This window comes from Equus asinus, chromosome X, assembly GCF_041296235.1.
Source record: "Equus asinus isolate D_3611 breed Donkey chromosome X, EquAss-T2T_v2, whole genome shotgun sequence".
In the NCBI taxonomy this organism is placed as follows: Eukaryota; Metazoa; Chordata; class Mammalia; order Perissodactyla; family Equidae; genus Equus; species Equus asinus.
Window position 1 is genome coordinate 13,265,087 of NC_091820.1, and position 19,479 is coordinate 13,284,565.

The 19,479-nt window shown below is 42.1% G+C and overlaps 1 long non-coding RNA gene across 1 annotated transcript; it reads right to left on the reverse strand.

Moving 5' to 3' along the window:
- Positions 1-16,198: 16,198 nt before the first annotated feature.
- Positions 16,199-18,442, reverse strand: LOC139042795 (uncharacterized). Its single transcript, XR_011499936.1, has 3 exons — positions 18,316-18,442; positions 17,841-18,005; positions 16,199-17,267 (listed from the first exon to the last, which is right to left on the reverse strand). It is a non-coding gene; the product is annotated as an uncharacterized lncRNA (long non-coding RNA).
- Between the last annotated feature and the right edge of the window lie 1,037 nt (positions 18,443-19,479).

Here is a 19,479-nt window from a genome sequence, read left to right on the forward strand (position 1 = left end):
GGGATACTTCCATCTGGAGGGCAACCCCACCAATAGATCCCCAAGGCTGGGAGGTGGTGGACAGTGAGCAGGTCTGGAGAGCAAGAAGAGGAAATCAATCCTGAAGGGGGTCCTTGGGTCAAAGACATAAAAATGAGGTCAAGCCAGAGCTTCACTGGAGAGAGGAAGGAGAAGGGGATGGGAGGAAAAAAGCTGGAACTGGAATAACCATGATTATAATTATAATACAGTTATAAAGCTATACTGTACAACATATATAATAATGCATTATATGAATTATTTAAATAACTATAATACATATTGAACGCACTACCCACATTTCAAGTACTCAATAGTCATGTGTGCCTAGCACTTACTGTATTGGACAGTGTAGCTCTAGCATATTCCATCCTCACAGAAAATTCTATTGGATGGCGCTGTCCTAGAGTTTACTGAATGGATCAAGAGTTGAGATATAATGGGCCTCACTCTCATCTCAAACTCTTGTTTTCTTCCTCCTCATACTCAGCTTATAACAAATCAAATTTTGCCACTGAGATTTCCCTGAAAAATTTGGAGTAGCTAGTTAAAGGGTGAGAGTATAAAGATACTTTTTAAACTTTCTGTTTGGAGTTACCTTTGTTAAGTGACTTTTGACTCCTTGGGTCTAACCTGAGTTTTTAGTGGTTAAATGTTAACTCACGTTTAGTACACATTGAACTATTGGAACAACCAACCAGTCATGTTCACTTTCTTCTTCAATTGCTGTTTTCCTTTACTTTATTGTTTGTGTACTTTTAATCTTTACAAGGAAAAAGAACAAAGTGTGATCTTAAGAGGGAGGAGGCAAGAAGCCACAGAGGAGTAGAAAAAAGTGGCAGAATCTAACTTTCTCACTGTCTTCCACTCCCATTTCCACGTGGCCAGGGCCGGACAATTCTGCTTAGCTGCTGGGACAATTTCTCATCAGATCAAATGACCAACTAAAATTTGGGTATAGTATTTCCAACAACTTGGGATATGCTGCTGCTTTTGTTGATATCCAGGAGCATTTTAAAAGTACAGATTGCCTCCTAGGCCACCAGTCAAAAGTCTAAGGTTAAGGAGATCCTGTGTTATCATTGATCACCTTTTTTCCAAAGTAGAATTACAGATTGTCTTAATTTGGGTGCCTCCAGAAGAAGATCCTGACACGAGCATTCAAGCGCAAGCACTTTGTTTGTGGGGTAATTCCAGGAAACACTGGCAGTGGGTGGTGGGAAAGAGAGAGGAAAAGGAAGGAAGCCAATTAGTATATACTATCAAGCAAGTTTCCCAGTGGGAACTCCAGGATGTACTGCCTTTGAAATATCTCACTGAAGGTGAGAGAGCTGGGGCATTTATCTATCACTTCTCATCTGTCATTGGTTGATGGACGCTGGGGGAGACGAGGTACAGGAGCACCTTGGACCTACTGTGTATGTGAGCAGAGAAAGCCCTCAGACAAAGAAATACAGATTCAGGCATTCAGGCCGGCATACAGGGAAATGGCGAGTGTTGAAGGATATGGGTTGGGGCATTTACAGAGTCTGCTACATAGACTTATTTTTATTTTTAAGCAGATAAAATAGACCTGAGACTCTTAGAGTACAGCCCATCCATGTCCTAGGAGAGCTGATCCACTGATGTCGAGGAGAAAATGAATCACTGCCAAATGGAAAAACAAAAGAATCTTTAGCGGGCACTTTGACCTCTGGTCAGAACATCCCAAATAGTTGAGAGTGAGGGCAGAGCCTTTGGTATTAAATGCCTCTGAACTGAAAGGGCGGGGAGACAGTGTTCTGGCTTTCACACTAAGGAAGACATGGAACAACTTATTTTAACCACTTGTCAGAAGATACATGGGCGGCTTGTGCATTCTGGAATTTCTGAGACAGACTTACCAAATGCTTTCTGCTGAGGCTGACAAAGCCAAGCTGGGACATCTGTGTGCCAGGAATATATGGTTGCATATGTGCCACTGTTTATCTGTTTGCAAAATATGCCATATGTTGACAGCCTGACATATGTTGAGCTATATGGAAGATCAGTCAGAGAGAAAGGGCTATAGAGTATAAGAAAGAGAGCCAGAAAGAGCTCAGAAAGAGAGCCAGAAAGAGTATGAGAAAGAGCCAGAGTATGAGAAAGAGAGGGAGAAGGAGAAATATGAAAGTGAAAACAAACCCTTGTGACTTTAGCTAGGCCGTGAATGCTTTGAGCATAAGGGGTGTATCTCAGTCATCTTTAATCCCCAGTGCCTACAGTTTTGCTGGGCACATAGTAGATGCTTAGTTAGTGCATCCTGAGAATGAAAAAAGTTAGCACACGCAAGGTGCTGAGAACCATGTCTCCTACATAGATGATCCGTGGTTAGTATAGGTTGAATTAATGCATGAGAGGATGCTTAGAGCTAGGAAGCCTCCTGGAGTTTCATTATGTCACTCTTTTATGCATAAAACTTAATCTCGGAGGAACGTGAGAACAATGGCAGCCATGGCAGCCATGGCAGCCTCGGGGCCCGGGTGTTGGAGCTGGTGCTTGTGTCCTGAGGTGTCATCCACCACCTTCTTTACTGCCACTGCTCTTACTTCTGGTGTCTGGACCCAAAGTGTTCCTGCTGTAGCTGCCCCTGGTGCCCTTGGGCTTCTCAGTGCATTCCAAGGCCCTCACAACTGCTGGGTTTATGGGCTGGTGACATACAAAATGATAAAACTCCTAGAAGAAAACAAAGAGGAAAAGCTTCATAACGTTGGATTTGGCAATGATTTCTCGGCCATGACACCAAAAGCAAAAATAGACTACATAAAAGTTAGAAACTTTTATTCATTAAAGGACACAATAAATAAAGTGAGAAGGCAACCCACAGAATGGGAGAAAATATTGCAAACCATATATTTGATAAGGGGTTAATATCCAGAATATATAGAGGATCCTACAACTCAATAACAAAAAGTCAAATAACCCAGTTAAAAAATGGGCAAAGAACTTGAATAGACATTTCTCCAAAGATGATATACAAATGGCCAACAAGCATACGAAAAGATGCTCAACATCACTAACCATCAGAGAAATACAAATCTAAACCACAATGAGATATCACCTCATACCCATTAGGATAGCTACTATCCCCAAAACAGAAAATACAAGTATTGGTGGGGATGTGGACAAGTTGGAACCCTTGTGCACTGTTGGTAGGATTTGAAAATGGTGCAACCACTATGGAAACAGTATGGAGGCTCCTCAAAAAATTAAAAATAGAACTACCATATGATCTAGGAATTGCAACTCTGGATATATCTCTAAAAGAATTGAAAGCAGGGTCTCAAAGAGATATTTGCATAGTCATGTTCATAGCAGCATTATTCATAATAGCCAAGAGGTGGAGGCAACCCAAATGTCCATTGATGAATGAATGGATAAACAAAATATGGTATATACATACAATGAAACAGTAGGCAGCCTTAAAGAGGAATGAAATCCCATCACGTGCTACAACATGGATGAACCTTGAGAATATTAGAAGTATAATAAGCCAGTCACAAAAGAATAAATACTGTATGATTCCACTTATATGAGGTATCTAAAGTAGTCAAATTCATAGATATAGAAAGCAGAATAGTGATTCCCAGGGCCTAGGGGAGGCAGAGCAAAGGGGAGTTGTTGTTTAATGGGTATAAGGTTTCAGTTCTGCAAGATGAAAAAGTTCAGGAGATCTGGTTCACATCAATATAAATGTACTTAACACTTTCTCTGCAAACCCAGTTCTGCTTTTCAAGCAGGCTACCTACTAGGCTCTGCCAACAGGGGGCACTAGAGTAGATTAGAAGGCTGTAGAAGGGAAGAAGGATTTTCTCCTTTCTGTTTGCTTTCTGTTCCTGTGAGCATCACACCAGAAGCACAGCTCCTTGGCAGTAGCAGTTCCTTCCTGTAGAAGTTAAATCCAGTTTGTACCTTTCTAACACTCCAGATCAACTCCATTGCCACCCCTGCTCCTCCCATACACACAAGAGACACCAGCATCACTGGCTGATGTCACCTCCTCAGAGGTCTGGGACCCAGCCCCATGGGACTGGGGATGCCTACATTTTGATAATTCCAACCTCTTTCCTTTGTCCCCCTCCCCAGGAGTGGTAGCTGCCTGCAGCAGGTGCTACCTTGGGGATAACCTTAGTGTTCTCTTTTTGCTTTTTCAGTTACGCAATTAACAACTTTATACCAAGTTAACAATTCTTTATATTAAATTCTCTTTGTTAAACTAACTGGTGTGACTTTGGTCTCTTGGCTAGACCTTGATTAATATTTCATTCAGCGTTTTTATCTGTCTTCTGTGGGAATGTTGGTCTGAATTACTGTTTTCCCCTTACCAAAATTGGAAGCCCCTCAAATGCTATATTATGTTACACAAACAAGTCTCCATTGATCCATTGTATCATCACTAAGGCCAAATCATGCAGTCTTTGCTTTTGCCCCAAGATAGCTGATGAGGAGGTCCTCTTTCTTTAAAGTGTCCTTATCCCATTTCATGGGGGGAAATTTCAGCTCTCTTAAGAAAGATGTACAGCCCTGATCCCATGGGGGATGTGCCCCTTTCAAACTGGGTAGGAGGAAAAGTGCCCTGGCCTGAGTTTGAGGATTCGTGAAGAACAGCTGACATGGTCACTCAACTCCAAGCATTGTCAGCACTGCTGTGGCTCTGCCACTTCATTACTGGATTTTGACTCAGGCTGCAGATGGCTCACTAACCACCTTGGCTTCTTAGGCTCACAGTGATATATATGGAAAGGATCTTGGCAATCATCTGGTCCAATGCCCGCCATTCCTAAGTGAAGAAACTGATGAATCCAGAGGTCTCATGGCTCAACGAATAGAAAGTCAGGAGTAGGACACCCAGAGTTCTGACTCCATGCCAATTCTCCTTTCATTCTCGGCTTTAGTTTCTTACATGCCCATGTGTCCACCCACCTGAAGCCTATCTTCTGCTTTGTCTCCTCCTGTCCATCCTTCCAGTCCCTGTCTACTCTTCCAGTCCCTTGATCTCCCCTCATCCCTAATGAATATTATGCTCCAGCTAAGCTTCAACATTTACTCTCCCTTGAGCAAGACATTGATCACCTTCCCCCTGGACCTTTGTCCCCATTATTTCCTCTGCCTGAGACTTCCTTCCCTCCTTATCTAACTTTCAAAATCCCAGCCATCTTCAGGGTCAATCCAAATGGCACTTCATCACGCATCCTTCCCTAGAATACAAAGCTGGAAATGGTTTCTCCATCCTCTGTATTTCTACAACACCCTGTATTTCTATCAGACCATCTATTAGTTCCGCCTTGTATTATAGTTGTTTATGCTCATTTTTCTTTATAGAATTATAATCCACTTGCATGCAGAGATTCTTTCATCTTTGACCCTCCTCAGTGCCTATCGTAAAGCTTCAACATAGTAATAATAATAAATAGCAATTATTGAGTGTTTACTATATGTTAAACACCATGTTTAAAGTTTTACATGAATTGGCTTATTTACTTCTTCCAATAACCCTATGAAGTAAACAGCATCATTAGTTTCATTGATACATGAGGAACCTAAGACATAGAGAGGTTAAGAAACTTACCTAAGATAACACAGCTGGGGAGTTGGTCTCAGGGCTGCTGATGCCAAAGTTCAAGCTCTTACCCACGAGGCTACACTTCCTTCTAAGGACCATCTGAGGATTTGAATTTATTTTACTTTTATTAAATACTGAAAAGATAATTTTTATTTAAAAAATAACAAAATATTGGAATCTATAAGAATAGTTGTCCTTCTAAAAAGAAAGCAAAAAGGAAACACTAAATAAAAGGTTGAGATCACTCAGATTTTCCTCAGTAAAAAGTTGAGTGAACTTCATCAAATTATTTAAAATTTTTATTTCCTCCATCTAAAGAGTAAAGTATAAGTCCTCGCCCCCCCCCCACACACACACACAAATGATTTTATAAAGTGTTGTGTTGTTAATGAAGCCTTTAAAATTCATGGAAGGATAGAGAACAACATGAGCCATTACTAGTTGGCTTAAATTTTCTGAGACCTCATGTGGGTTCAGAAGGGCTGGAATCACCTCAGGAGTCTGCCTTTCTTGGGTAGCTATTGGCTTATTATGCTTTCTTTTTATCACCTCAAATGGGACATAGCCAACTTCAGCATTGTCAATTCTGTAGGAGGCTAAAGATTAGGATAGGGCTCCTTTTCCTCCCTGAACCCCTAAACCACTAGCTAGTTGAAGAGATTGTAAATTCAAGGATACGTAACCAACCACTCCTCAGAACAGGGCCTTATGAAGGATTTGGCCTAAAGAAACCTGAGTTGTTAGATCACAGTTGGCCCGAGTGACTATTGTATTTCACTTGGACAAACTACAGAGAGGTGATGGATTAGCAACAAGGTCAGACACAGCTTTGGACTTACCTGAGAGGCTGTGTGGTGAAGTGCTAAAGCAGCAGACTGACCCCAGACAGCCCATCCTGTCCACTACTGCCGTTTAATAGTTTGGTGACATTAGCTCAGCTACCTAGACTGTCTAAGCTGCACTTTCCTCCTGTGTTAAATGGGGATAATCACGCTCATCTTAGAAGGTTGTTATGATGACTTAATCGCACAGTTTGGCTTCCCAAACTTGAGTCATTCACATATCACTGTATCAGTCAGGGTAATTTTGAGGAAAGTTCAGTGAAAGGATATGTTACAAAAGTGTGGGCAGGGTTCAAGGAAACCAGTTAAGGGATCCAAGGCTAGCAATTGCAGAAAGTTATCATGCCAGGCCTGGAGGGGGCAAGGAGAGAAAGCATGGACAGAACTGGGAGCTGTTTAGAGAAGCCTGCAACCCTGTGACCCAGTCAACCTACAGCGACTCTGCTGGAGAGGAAGCAGGAGACTGAACAAGTCCTGGACCCTCACTCTCCTTCCGCTACCCCATATCCTGCTGGGGCTACCCACTAGCTGAGCCCAGCCAGAAGCAAGGGAGCCTATGATGTGGTCCATGAAGACCAGCCCCCGGGGAGGAGGAGCAGGAAGAATGGGTGGGTAGGGAGGGGCTAATGGAACCAGTCTAGCACACCGCCTCTTTCAACGTTTGCCTTTTTTCCCCCCTTAAAACAAGCCCCCTTTTATTAACTGAAATATGTTTACTTTAAAAAAGAGACTTCTTATGTCTCATCCTAAGCAGTGATATCCATGAGATCACGGTTTAGATGTGCTAGTTATTTCTCTGTAATATACACTTTGGGAAGCTTGGCCTCAGTTCAGCACTTGGAACAAAATAAATAGCCAATGAAGTGATCACCTCTGTTGCTGGAAGTCACAGATGAACGTGCAGTGGAACACCTTATGCATATTGAAACCAACTTTTAAAACCATATGTTACTATTAGAAACACAATCTTTTTCCAATATATTTCTAACTGCAGATTGCTAATTTATAGAAAAGATGATATCAATGAGTTTTGTGTATTTGTTTTATAACTGACCCAGCTTAATGAATTTGATTATTTGGCCCATTGGCTTTTCATTAGATTCTTTTGATTTCTCCAGGCAAACAACTAAATCATCTACGAATGTTGATAAGTTTTTCCACTTCTTGCTATTTAACATCTTATCATAGTGGCTAGAACCTACAGGGCAATGTTGAACAATGGAACAACAATGGTGGTATCAGGAATTCTTTGTTTCTTCCTTACTTTAATGGAAATGCTTCTAGCTCTTTGGTAGTTTGTTTGGTAACATTAAACATGATGTTGACTGTTGGTTTATGAGAGAGATTCTTTATTTTGTTAAGGAGGTGTCCTTATATTCTTAGTTGACTAAGAATTATTATCAGGAATGGGCATTGTATCTTATCAAATGCTTCTTAGACGTCTACTGAGACCTTGCAATCCTGGAATTAATCCTGCTGTATTATGATGTCTAATTCTTTTAGTACATTGCTTCGCTATTTTTTTCTAGAAGAGTTATATCTTGTTCAACAAAAAGAGAGCGTATGTACCTGAAAGTCATTTTCAGGATTTTGAGGAACTAAAAAGAGTACATAAAATTAAGGTGCAAATTATTTATTCTAATAAAGAATAAATATGTAAGAGTGAAACTGTATGTTGTATATATAGTAATGTTTAAAATGTTCAACGTTTATGAGAAGTAACTGTAGTTGCAGGCTCCCAACAAAATGGGAATGTTCCTCAATAGTCTGCAGGCTACTGAGTCTCTCTTTTACCTCCCAGCACCCTAGCAGTTTCTTGAAGAATATAGGGAGTGAAAATTGGAAGATTCTGGATATTCAAAGTTGACTATTCAGGATAGAATTCCAAGCTGAGATTAATTTGGGCCTTGCAGATCTGCCTACTTTTCTGAAACTAGATCCAGCATCAGGCTTTTTCCTTTTGTCTCTACTTAGGGTAGGTAAATTTATCCCAGTTATGAGCAAGGACAATTAAGTAAGTGACAGCCAAAATGTGATATAAGAAAGTTGTGTGTATGTTGTAAAGATTGTGTGGAGGGGCACGCCCATACACATGGGTGGGACGCACTCCACGCTTGTAATCTGCATACTGGCCAACCTATTGTTCACCTCAGTTCAGTGCTGCATTCAGAAGAAACACCATTCCAATAACCCAAAATAATTGAAAAACTATTTAAATTTTTCCTGTACTACCAACAAAATGTAAAGAAGGAATCCCATTTACAGCACACTGCCAAGTATCTCTCACTCATCCTTCTCCCCAAAGCCCCATTTCATCACAAGCCAATAGGTGCCCCTCTTTTTTCCCACCATCTCTCAGAAAGCCCTTAGGCTTTCTCTCCAACTCAGCTTGACCTGGGTTTTGCCATCTCTCACCTTCTAGATCCATTCTTTTCTCTGCCCTTCTCATTGTAAAGCAATCAATCTCTTTTTGGTTCACTGCCTCACCCGTTGCCCAGGTTTGCACGTTAAGGCCCAAGAGCTGTCAGACAAAGGCGAAACCCTTAGCAGGCAAGATTCTTATTTCATTTTGTTTTGTTTTCCTATAACACATGCAGAAACAAAATTCTTAGGCAATCCTCGATTCTGTGCTTACCCGGGATTTTAATTTTCCTCCTTCAGCAGCATTTCACCATATTCTAATTTGACAGACTCTAATCCCCAACCCCACAAACTCAATTATAGAACAACTCATAAACGACAAAGAGGACAAAAGGAGGGAGACGAAGAGAGACCTGGGTAGTTCAGGAACTAGAAAAGGAGCTCTGTAAGTAAGGGAGTGTTGGGTCTATTGGCAAAATTGTGGTCACAAAAAGTGCCGTCTCTTCTGCTTGGCCCAGTTCCCCTGAAGCTGAAGTTTCCCCAAAAGTATTATTAAGGCCTCAAGAAAGAGGTGCAGGAGGAACAAGGCGGCATTAAGCTGTCTCTCTGCTTGTTGAGGCTGGAGGGTTTTCAAGGGCTGCGATACATCTAACTGGAGGAGGAGGGCTCTGTCTGCCTTGGGCGGTGTCTGTCCTGGCCCCTGCCCTCTGCCACCCTCTCAGTCTCTAAAGCCCAGACGCCCTCTCCAGCAGAGTGAGGAGCCTATTTTTAAAGACCAGGCATACTCTGAATGAATAATGACTTCTCTTTTTCTCCACTCAGTGCCAATCAGTGACTCATCAACCATTTTCTAAATGACTATGTTTTCATTCCCCAGTTTCCTGCGCACTGCGATATTAGAGAAGATTAAATGCAGCCCCTCGCTGCCTCCCTCTGCTTTTCTGTGTCTTGTTTTAGAGATGATAATGCCCCCAAAATAGAAGCCTTTCATTGAATGCTGATCATTTAGTGACAAGTGAAAACACACACACGCACGCACGCACGCACGCTGAGATGTTAGGGAAAGGTCTGTACGACTTCCAGGAGGACGTTGGGTGAAAAGAGAAGGAAGTGGAATCTTGGACTATGAAAAGTGTGATATCTCAACTGGACCCCATTCCCTGCCCCCCACCTCACCCTTGATTTCCAGGCTGAGGCCCTATAGTAAGAACTCCTGACTACACTTGTATAGTCACTTTCTACTCCATGCTGTTCTCTGACTGCCAGATGTTTGCTTTCCTTTATAAGTACTTCTGCTCTCCACCCTGCTCCCCGCCCCCAGCACCTTTGCGTGCCCCTCACAATACCTTTTCTAGTTCCCTATGGTTCTGTTAGCAGCCACAAGGAAAACGCCATTCCTTTGCTAGGGTTTTCTGTTCCTAATCCTATTCCTGGACATGGCTGTTTCCAAACTGAGGTTTGTCTTTCACTCCAAGAGCAAAGAGAGAGTTTGGATGGTGAAAATAAACCCATCATCATTTCTGGGATAATTATACTCAGCCTATCCTGCTGCTGATGGGCCTGTGGTCTTAGCTTCTTGACAAAAAACCACATAAAACAAAAAACACCAATACTAATCCTTAGATGTCCCTCCTTTACTGTGCCAGACATCTTCTATCTGCCCTTCTCCACCCTTCTCCAGCCTGCTCTGTGGCCAGGGTGCTTGATCTACATGGATTATGTCAACAGGATTCCCTTGTCCACAGGTTTCCAGTTGGGTTTGAACTGTGAAGAGTTCTGGAAGTAGATCAGAGGGTGGGAGGACAGTGAGGTCCAGATATTTATTCTGCTCAGTTTCCTCTTTGGGCCTACTTTGTCCATTGACCTAAGGTCACTGCTTCTTTCAAGGAAGCCAACATGACTCTCTCCTTCTGGTAAACTTGCTCTCCTCTCATCTCTTTAGGCCTGGGGGTGGTAACAGCTCTGTTGTCACTTGCCCTGAGGTCCAGCATTTTCCCACCTGTTGCCATTGTGTAATTAGTCCCTTTGTAAAAGAACCCTCTTCTAATCATTCTCATTTGAATGTGCCATTTGTTTCCTGTTGAGACCTTGACTGGCCCCATCTTCTTCTCTTCTCCACTCCCACCCCACCCCTTGACGCTACTTTGTTCTAATTTTTTTCTCACCTCCTGCAGCATCTTCTGGCCTCCTTAGGCCTCTAGCATGAAGCATTGTGGGCCTTCCAAAACAACTGCTGACCCTTTGGGAAACAGCACCAAATGGGCTACAGTGAAAGGAATGAGCTTTTCTGGAGCAAGAGGCACAGTCCCCCAGAGGTCTGAAGACTTCTGGTCTAAGTGTGATGCACATGAGCATCAGTTGGCCAACATATACTTGCTGGGAAGAAAGGCTAAAGATTGATTGGGAGCTGGATTATTGACTATGCCCTCAAACCCTCCACATTACAGTCTATGTGTTCTGAGCCTGCAGGACTTCTTACTCTGTGAACCATTCTCAGATCATTTAAGGCCACAGGATATCTATAGTAACTATATCTCAATAATCATAATCACCACAATCATCATAATGGCTGCCAATTACTGAGTGCCAACTTGGAACCAGGCACTGTGCCTGGTGTTTTGCTTCTGTAAATCAAATGGAAGTTTCCATCTCATTCTTAAGGGTTGTTTCCCCCAAGGTATTTGGGAAAGGGATGGAATGAATCCTAGTCCATTCTCAAGTTGTCATCTGCGTCACTCCTCTTCTCTGAGTCGTGTGTTATACCCGACTCCACCAGGGGGCACTACAAACCTCACTGTGGGTAGAGGTCTGGAACTCCTGGAGGGCCTTCCCCTCCGTAAGTTGCTGTCCCCTCTGCAAGGTTCTCTGGGAGCTTTAGAGGGTAATTGGGAGTCCCAATTCTCACTTTCCTTCCTAAGAGAGCCAGATAGTTAGGCAGGTCTATCAGTCTGTGCTCATGGTTTAGGGAGCATCAAAGGGGAAAAACCACATGTGAAGGAAAGACTGTGAAGCCTCAAGAACCCTGGAGAACCTTCAAGGAGTTTAAGCTTTCACAGGGGGACTCTTAGAGGCACACCTCAGTTCCTGTCCTTGCTCCCCCGCCCTCGAGTCTGCTCTTCTCTGTGGAATCCTCTCCCTCTTCTACCTCTGCCTCTCCCTTTTAGAAATGTTCATCCTCAGGGGCTGTTCTCACCCCAGGCTGCATCCCCCTTCCCCCAGCAGGACCTTTCCCCCAGTTTGCGTTAGTCAACAAGTACCCCTGCAGTCTCCTGTGGGCCATCTTCTGTCCACTCTCCCTCAAGAGCTGCTGGCTGAGGGGGGGGACAAATGCATGTCTTTCGTCTTTGGATTGTCCAACAGTAGCTGTGGGTCTCTCTCCCTCTCTCTCTCTCTCACACACACACACACAATCTTACACACCTGCAGAGATCTCCCAAGAACAAATATGAATTCTCAGAGACAACATAGTCTACACCCAGAAGGAAGAAGAGAACTCTTTCCCCAAGTGCCTCCATGGTTTGCGAGGCCCCCTTTTCCACAGTGGACTTGGTACCTCACATCATTATACAATCACAGTCGGTTCTTCTGTGCATTGTTCTCTTTCAAGTTGGTCAGCTTTGGGCCTGTGGGAACAGGCTGTTAGTGGCCTCCCCTTTAGCTATACAAAACCCAGCCCAGATGTTGAAATGACCACTCGTGAGACCCCTTGAATTTCTTAGCTAAGGTCCTTCCTCTGCCCTGATCTCTGTCTGGGATGGAGATTGGTTTCATTGCCCTGTTTTCTTACACCTTAGCTCTAGACCCTCACAAACCCCTGGGTGGCTGAGATTCTTTTCTTACATTCTTTGCCCCAGTGAATGACCCATCAATCTTGGGATCTAACAATTGGCCTTCTTCCCTTTTTCTCTCTCACTCATATATCACATCCATCACCAAGTCCTGGAGATGTTATCTCCTTGACTTTTTCTAGAACCTGTCCACCTCTCTCTGTTCCCCCTCTTACCACCCCACCACTGCTTCCATGTTGGCTGCCAGTCCCTCCTGTCATCCTTTCCATCCTTTATCTGACATTGCTATTTAAGTTTTCACTACTTGTATATGGTCGTGCCTCCCCCAACTAAACTGTAAGTTCCGAGGGAAGGGGTTTTGTCCATCCAATTCATTGCTGTACTCCTTGTGCCTAGCACAGTGCCTGGCAGGTAGTAGGCACTCGATAGTTATTTGCCAAATGAATGAGCAAATTGTTGAGTCCAATTCACTTATCTTGGAGGCTGGAGAGAGAAGACCCCTAGCACTGTCTTGCATATAGCAAGCCATCAAGGAATACTTGTTGGATAAATGAATATTTCTTTTGCTCGAGGCCACATAGCTAATTAGTGGCTGTATTTGAATCAAGTCTCCTTACTCCAGTTGATTCTTAACCTTGGCTACACATTAGAAACACCTGGAGAGTTTAAAAATCCTGATGCCCAGGCTGCATCCTAGACCAATTAAACCAGAACTTCTCGGTGGGGTTGGTGGTGGGTGCCAGAGTATCATTATTTTTTAAAACTTTCCAGCTGATTCCAACGTGCAGCCAAGGTTGGGAACCGTATTAAATCATGAAGTAGGACCAAGGTAACCCCATACTTCTCATACTGCATCTAATAGAAAAAATTTCAGAAAAAATCAAAAGCCTTACTGAGTTAATTGAGCATTCAATTCACACGTCCAGAAATAGTGTGGTAGCTTGTGGGAGAAGGGGAGCGCGTCATTGTGTTGGGTTAGGACTGCACCATGGTAAGAACCAGCACACATTAATCTCCAAAAGTGAACTCTGAAGGCAGAGAAATGGTTTTGCAAGGTGGGTGGAGGCACTGGAAGAAAATAAGTAATGGGGATGTATTTGAGACTGGTTACTGGGAAGCTGTTGCCTAATGATCCTCTTAAACCACAGAAAAGTAACTCTAGGGATTTGGGCAGGATTCTTTGTTTGCGTCATTTAAAATGGACAAACCCCCAGCTGTGTTTACCAAGGAAACCATTTTAGACAGTGATGGAGAAAAGGCCCTAGGAGTCATTTTCCCCTAGAAAAACGTCATGCTGGATGTAGCAGTCCTTGGTGGTTCATTTCATCTCAGAATTGCTAAGCCCTTTGGTTGAGGCTTGTTTTCAGAACTGCCATATGTGAAGCTGGGAATTATGACTTGAAAGAGAAGCGAGAAAAGAAAGAATGGGTGTCTTGCCCAGGGAATGCTGTAAGTCATTGAAATCACTGAGAGAGTGTACTGTGCTCAGGGATCTCAACTCTAAATCCCAGGATCCACCTTTTGGACGCTACCCTAACCACAGAAGGCTAACTTTGTACAATTCAAACCCCTTACAATGACAACTTCTTAAATCCATTACAGGATTTCTTAAAATATGAGGAAACAGCAAAGTAAACCACCATTCGATAGCATAGAATTGGATTTGCTTTTGTCAGTGTGCAACATATATAATAAACAGATGCTGACATTAATATATAAAGAGTTCATATAAAGTACTTTAGTTAGGTATTGTAACTCAATATGATGTTTAATTACAATATTATCTTTACATGGTCAATACTTCTCTTTACACAGAATTGCCCAAGGAGATTTTGCAGAGCTAAGAAGTCGTATGGGCAGACCTGTCAGTTAGTTCTAGGTTTTAGCCACTCAATTGGCATATATGGGAGAACAAGACTAAGGAGGAAGAAAGGCCATACAGATTCTAGGGCTTTAATAAGATGGAATCCTCTGTTTTTGGTGGGAAAACCCAAACCAGTTATTGTAAAGCTGATGAGTTAGTCCAAATGGAAACTCATTTTGAGTATCGTTTCTCATCTTCCAGATCCCACAGTTCTCTTTGGTTATCTTCATTGTACATACTACCTTGGACTGCTGGTGTAGACATGGTCTACCATGTGCATTTCATGCATTTTAAAACTGAAAACAATAAAGCAGCGTGCAAGAGCCCAGCTTGGATTATTATTGAACACCAGTGGTTAGAAACATGAAATCTTAGAATTGAAAGGGTCATTTAGTTCAGTTCCTTCCTTCTAGGTGTTTGAATATTTAAACCCCAAGACGTTGAGTTTGGAGACATCCTAAAAGATCTGTAGGACTGGAGAATCCATAAACTCAGTTCAGGGTTTCTACAGTCAAGAGACTTGTATTGTTTGGTTCATTTCACATCCAGCACGCTTTTTTCCTTGATTAAGCCCAATGCTTCTTATTTAGAAAAAAATACAGTGTAACAAGACAAATTCTATGGCAAAGGAAGGCTGTATGGGCTGTGGGACACCAATGAGGGAGTCACCTTAGAGCTGGGCAATGATAGCGTGGGGCAGAGTAGGGCAATGCTTTGCTTTTAAGTACTTAAGGCCTGTTATCCAACTACCTACCAAGATAGTAAAAGATAAATAAAGGTCCCCAGGCATGCTACAGCTTCCAGTTTAGCTTATGACAGGAGAATCATAGTTATTCAGATCATATGCAATTCCAGAGGTCAACTACCTCAGCATTTCTATTTTATGGACATTGAATCCCTTTGAAAGTGGCATGTCAATCTTTTAAGTTCCTCAGAATGCGAAAAAATCATTTTACCTTTTTTGTATAGTGAATGATTAAAAAACCCTTGATTTTAAGCAAATACTGTTTAATTTTGGATTAACAAGTAATTAAAAGTTTTACCAGGAAATTAATTTCAATTCAATTGTACTGCTATTCACAAGCCATAAAGACAAATTTTGAATATTTTTCTACTTATCAAGTGGCATATTTTATTTACCTTAAATTGCTTATTTGAGAAAAAGTAGAATGTATCAACAAACTGATTTTAAATTGACATGTTATTTTGTTTGTAGTTTAGACTGAATGTATATTAAAGTCCAATGGAAACGGAAATCTATGTTCAGGCACCAAAATAGACAAAAAGTATTTTCATGAGACAATGTTAACAATTCTTTCATTTCATACTTTTTATATATGATGTATTTTTGGGTTTTAAGAAAATAATATGTGATGATATTTGGAAGTGGGGCCTTTGGGAGGTAATTAGGTTTAGATGAGGTCATGAGAGTAGAGCCCCCATGATGGGATTAGTGCCCTCATATAAGAAGAGGAAGAGACCAGAGTCTTTTCTCTCTCTGCCTTGTGAGGACACAGTGAGAAGGCAGCCATCTACAAACCAGGAAGAGAGCCAGCACCGTGCTGGCACCCTAATCTCAGACTTCCAGCCTCCAGAACTGTGAGAAATAAATGTCTGTTGTTTAAGGCACTCAGTTTATAGTATTTTGCTATGGCAGCCTGAGCTAAGACATAATGTGAGAGGAAAGTTTTGGTGCTATTAATTATGAGCATAACAAATTACCATGTGGATAATCTTTATTCACAATAAATGCAAATACAAATACAAAATGGATATAATCATCATGATATTCTCACTTTAACATTAGTTTTTGAGATACCAGCAGCATCCTGATATGTGTATAAGATTTGAATCAGTTCAATACTGATTTAGAGGAGATTATCATAATTTTTCTTGTTTTTATGCTTCTCATGAACTTGTATTTCAATATTTAGAATCCTTATGCATCTTTTCTTATCCGGTGGTCAATTGAGGGTGAAAATTAAATGATTTATTATTATTAGTTAAAACAATTAGGGGCCAGCCCTGGTGGCCTACTGGTTAAGTTCAGTGCACTCCACTTCGGCAGCCTGGGTTCAGTTCCCGGGCACAGATCTACAGCACTCTGTCAGCAGCCATGCTGTGCTGGCGGCCCACATACTAAAAAATAGAGGAAGATTGGCATGGATGTTAGCTCAGGGCAAATGTTCCCCAGCAAAAGCAAAAAGCAAAAACCAAAAAACAAACCCAACCATTAGGATGATATACCAGTCACAAACAACCTGGTGGCTAGTGGTAGTTGGTTGAATGATGATAAACTGTGTGAGTTATAACTAAGCCCCTCTAATTTCTACGAACCTTAATTCAAATGAGGGAGTTTTCAGATGTTTTGTACAAAGAGGGGAAGTGAAAAAATATTTTTCATTAATTAAAGAAAAATGGAGACAGACGTGGTCTTAGGTCAGGTTCCCATCAGCAGAACCTGAAGTGGGGAATGATTGGTGCAGATAGTGTAGTGAGGCAGAGCTCTCGGGAGGAACCTGTGAGGTATGCGGGAAGCAGAGTTGGCAGGGGAAGGCGCTAAGCAAGATGTGGATTCAGGAGAAGGCAGCTTCAGCATGAGCCCACAGAGAGCTCTGCAGTGTGAATAACAGCACAGAGTGTGTTCCACACTACACCATTGTGTCATTGGGCATGGGCTGCCCTTCTCAGGGGATGCAACCTCCTGGGTGGCTCCAGTGAGATACAGGAATGCCTCGGGAGCAGGTTGCAGCTGTGAGCAGCCAACATCCACTGTAGTGCGGGGATGAGTGCTCCAGTCAGGTGAAGGAATTCTGGAAGGAAAGCAACATCATCTGCTACAGACATTGTTTCTTTTTATTATTTTAAGTATATGAACCCACTAAAACCACCTTTTGAGTACATAAACTGTTATTGAATGATGATTATTTCATATTGTTTAACTGGAAGGTAAGCACCATGAGGGCAGGTTTTCTGTTTAACTCACAGATGATTCCTTAGTTCCTAGAACAATCACAGACACATAGTAGGTATTTGTTGAATAACATCTATGGAATGAATGAATGAGGAAGATCCAGAACCCTGGTCTTCTGAATTTTGGAGCACTGCTTCGTAAAGAATTGTACTCCTATCAGTCAGAACTGCATGTATAGGAGCTGACCCAAATAGGGGGTTAGTTTTCTCACCATACAAGAAATCTGGAGATGGGAGGGGAGTTCTGGTCTAGGGCAGCGCTCTGCCCTGTCATTTATATTCCAGAAGCCTTATCCGTTTGCACAAGGCTTTCATCCTCATGTATGTCACTATCACAGGACAGCCCTTCCCTCTCAGCCTCAAGTCCATTCTCCAGGGCCAAAGAAGAAGACAGAAACAGGAAGGAGCAGCACCTGTATCAGGAAAGCAAAAGCATCCCTAGAAATCTCTAGCTGATGTCCACGTAGACGTCTTTGTCCAGAACTGCATCATCTGGCCGGCCCTGAATGCGGGGAAGTCTAGGGTGGTGAGCACGTTGGCTGGCACCCATTGCCACCTGGAACAAAACCGAGATCCTGCTAGAAAAGAAGAAAGAGATAGTGGGTAAGCAAATGACAGTGTCTGCCACTGTAGCTGAACTACACGAGGCCTATGTGTGGTTAAAAACGAATCCCCTCTCTCCCAAGGGCGGATAAAGGCAAAATGAACTTAAAAATGGAAAATAATTTTAAAAACTCAAATCCTTTTTTCCCCCTCTTTTTCACTTTCCCTATCCTTTTATTATGACTTTCCTAGCAACCAGGGGTGAAGTTCTCCCCAAAGTCAGTAGGAAATTAAACATATTTCAAAACAGATCAAAATAAGCCTGTAATCCAGGCACTTGCTTACCACTTTTTGTTCAACAGAGTTCTTGGACAACTGCTGATTTTCATCTTAGTGGCCTGACATTCCATCTGCACCCTAGTGAGTGTATAGGGCAGTCACCTTTTAAATTTTTCTTTTTCTCTTAAGTAGGAAATTCAGGCTCCTGCAATGTTTCTGCTAGTGTTGCCGTTACTATAGGAGACTCCTAGGTGCTATTGTGCCTTTTGGTGAGTCTTGTGTTTCTCCACGGAGAAGCTTTCATTATTTCCAGACTCTTATTGAACCCATTATGAGACCATTGAGACAGGATGAGAAATAAAACTGTCTACTTTGTGCACTGGGCTGTTATTCCTGGATCTTTACAATTGAGGTGGAGAAAGAAAACACCTCCGGAAAAATAATTTAAGAGGCATGGCTGGTCGGTTGTCTCACGTTTGATCCCAAGAGCCCTATAGTTCATGCACAAATATGAAAAGGGTCGTGTAAGTAAATTTCAGTGACATTTTTTATTTAAAAATCTCCCGCTGACAAAATCACCGTTCCCATCAAGGGTCATCTCGCGCACAATTTAAAGGCTGGCCCGTCCAGTAAAGTGCCTTTGTGCCAAGAGTTCTGGATTTTCATTTACAGAGTTCTTTCTCTGAGTGGTCACGCTGGGGTTGAATTAGTGCATTGACCTTTTTGTCCCTTTGTGTTCCCCATTCATAAAAAATTGGCTGTACTTTTTGGTTGTATTGACGTGGAGGCACCGAGTCAAATATCCCGACCCCAAAATACTTACCTCATACCAGCAGCATCATTTTCCAGGGCAAGACACCATTTCTGCAAGGAGATTTGTTAGTCAAGTTGATCAGAAGGGTGCAAAGTTCTTTCCAAAGAACCAGACTCTTGCCTGTTATTGCTAATTGGCTACATATTGGGTTTTTTTGTTTGTTAAAGCCCATCTAATGCAATATTGTATATTATTATCTCAGTGAGCTTCCTATGGGGATGTTGACTTGTTCTACACCCACATAAAATACTGTATTCTCTGGTTTTCTTATTAGATTTAGTAACATGTCTTTGTTGTACCATTATGATTTAACAGCCTGGGAAGAAGAAAGAACACGCTATTATACAATTCTTGGCAAAGCCAACACTAATGTAGGGAAATCATTAAGCTTCAGGAAGTTTTAACTTTCTTGCACC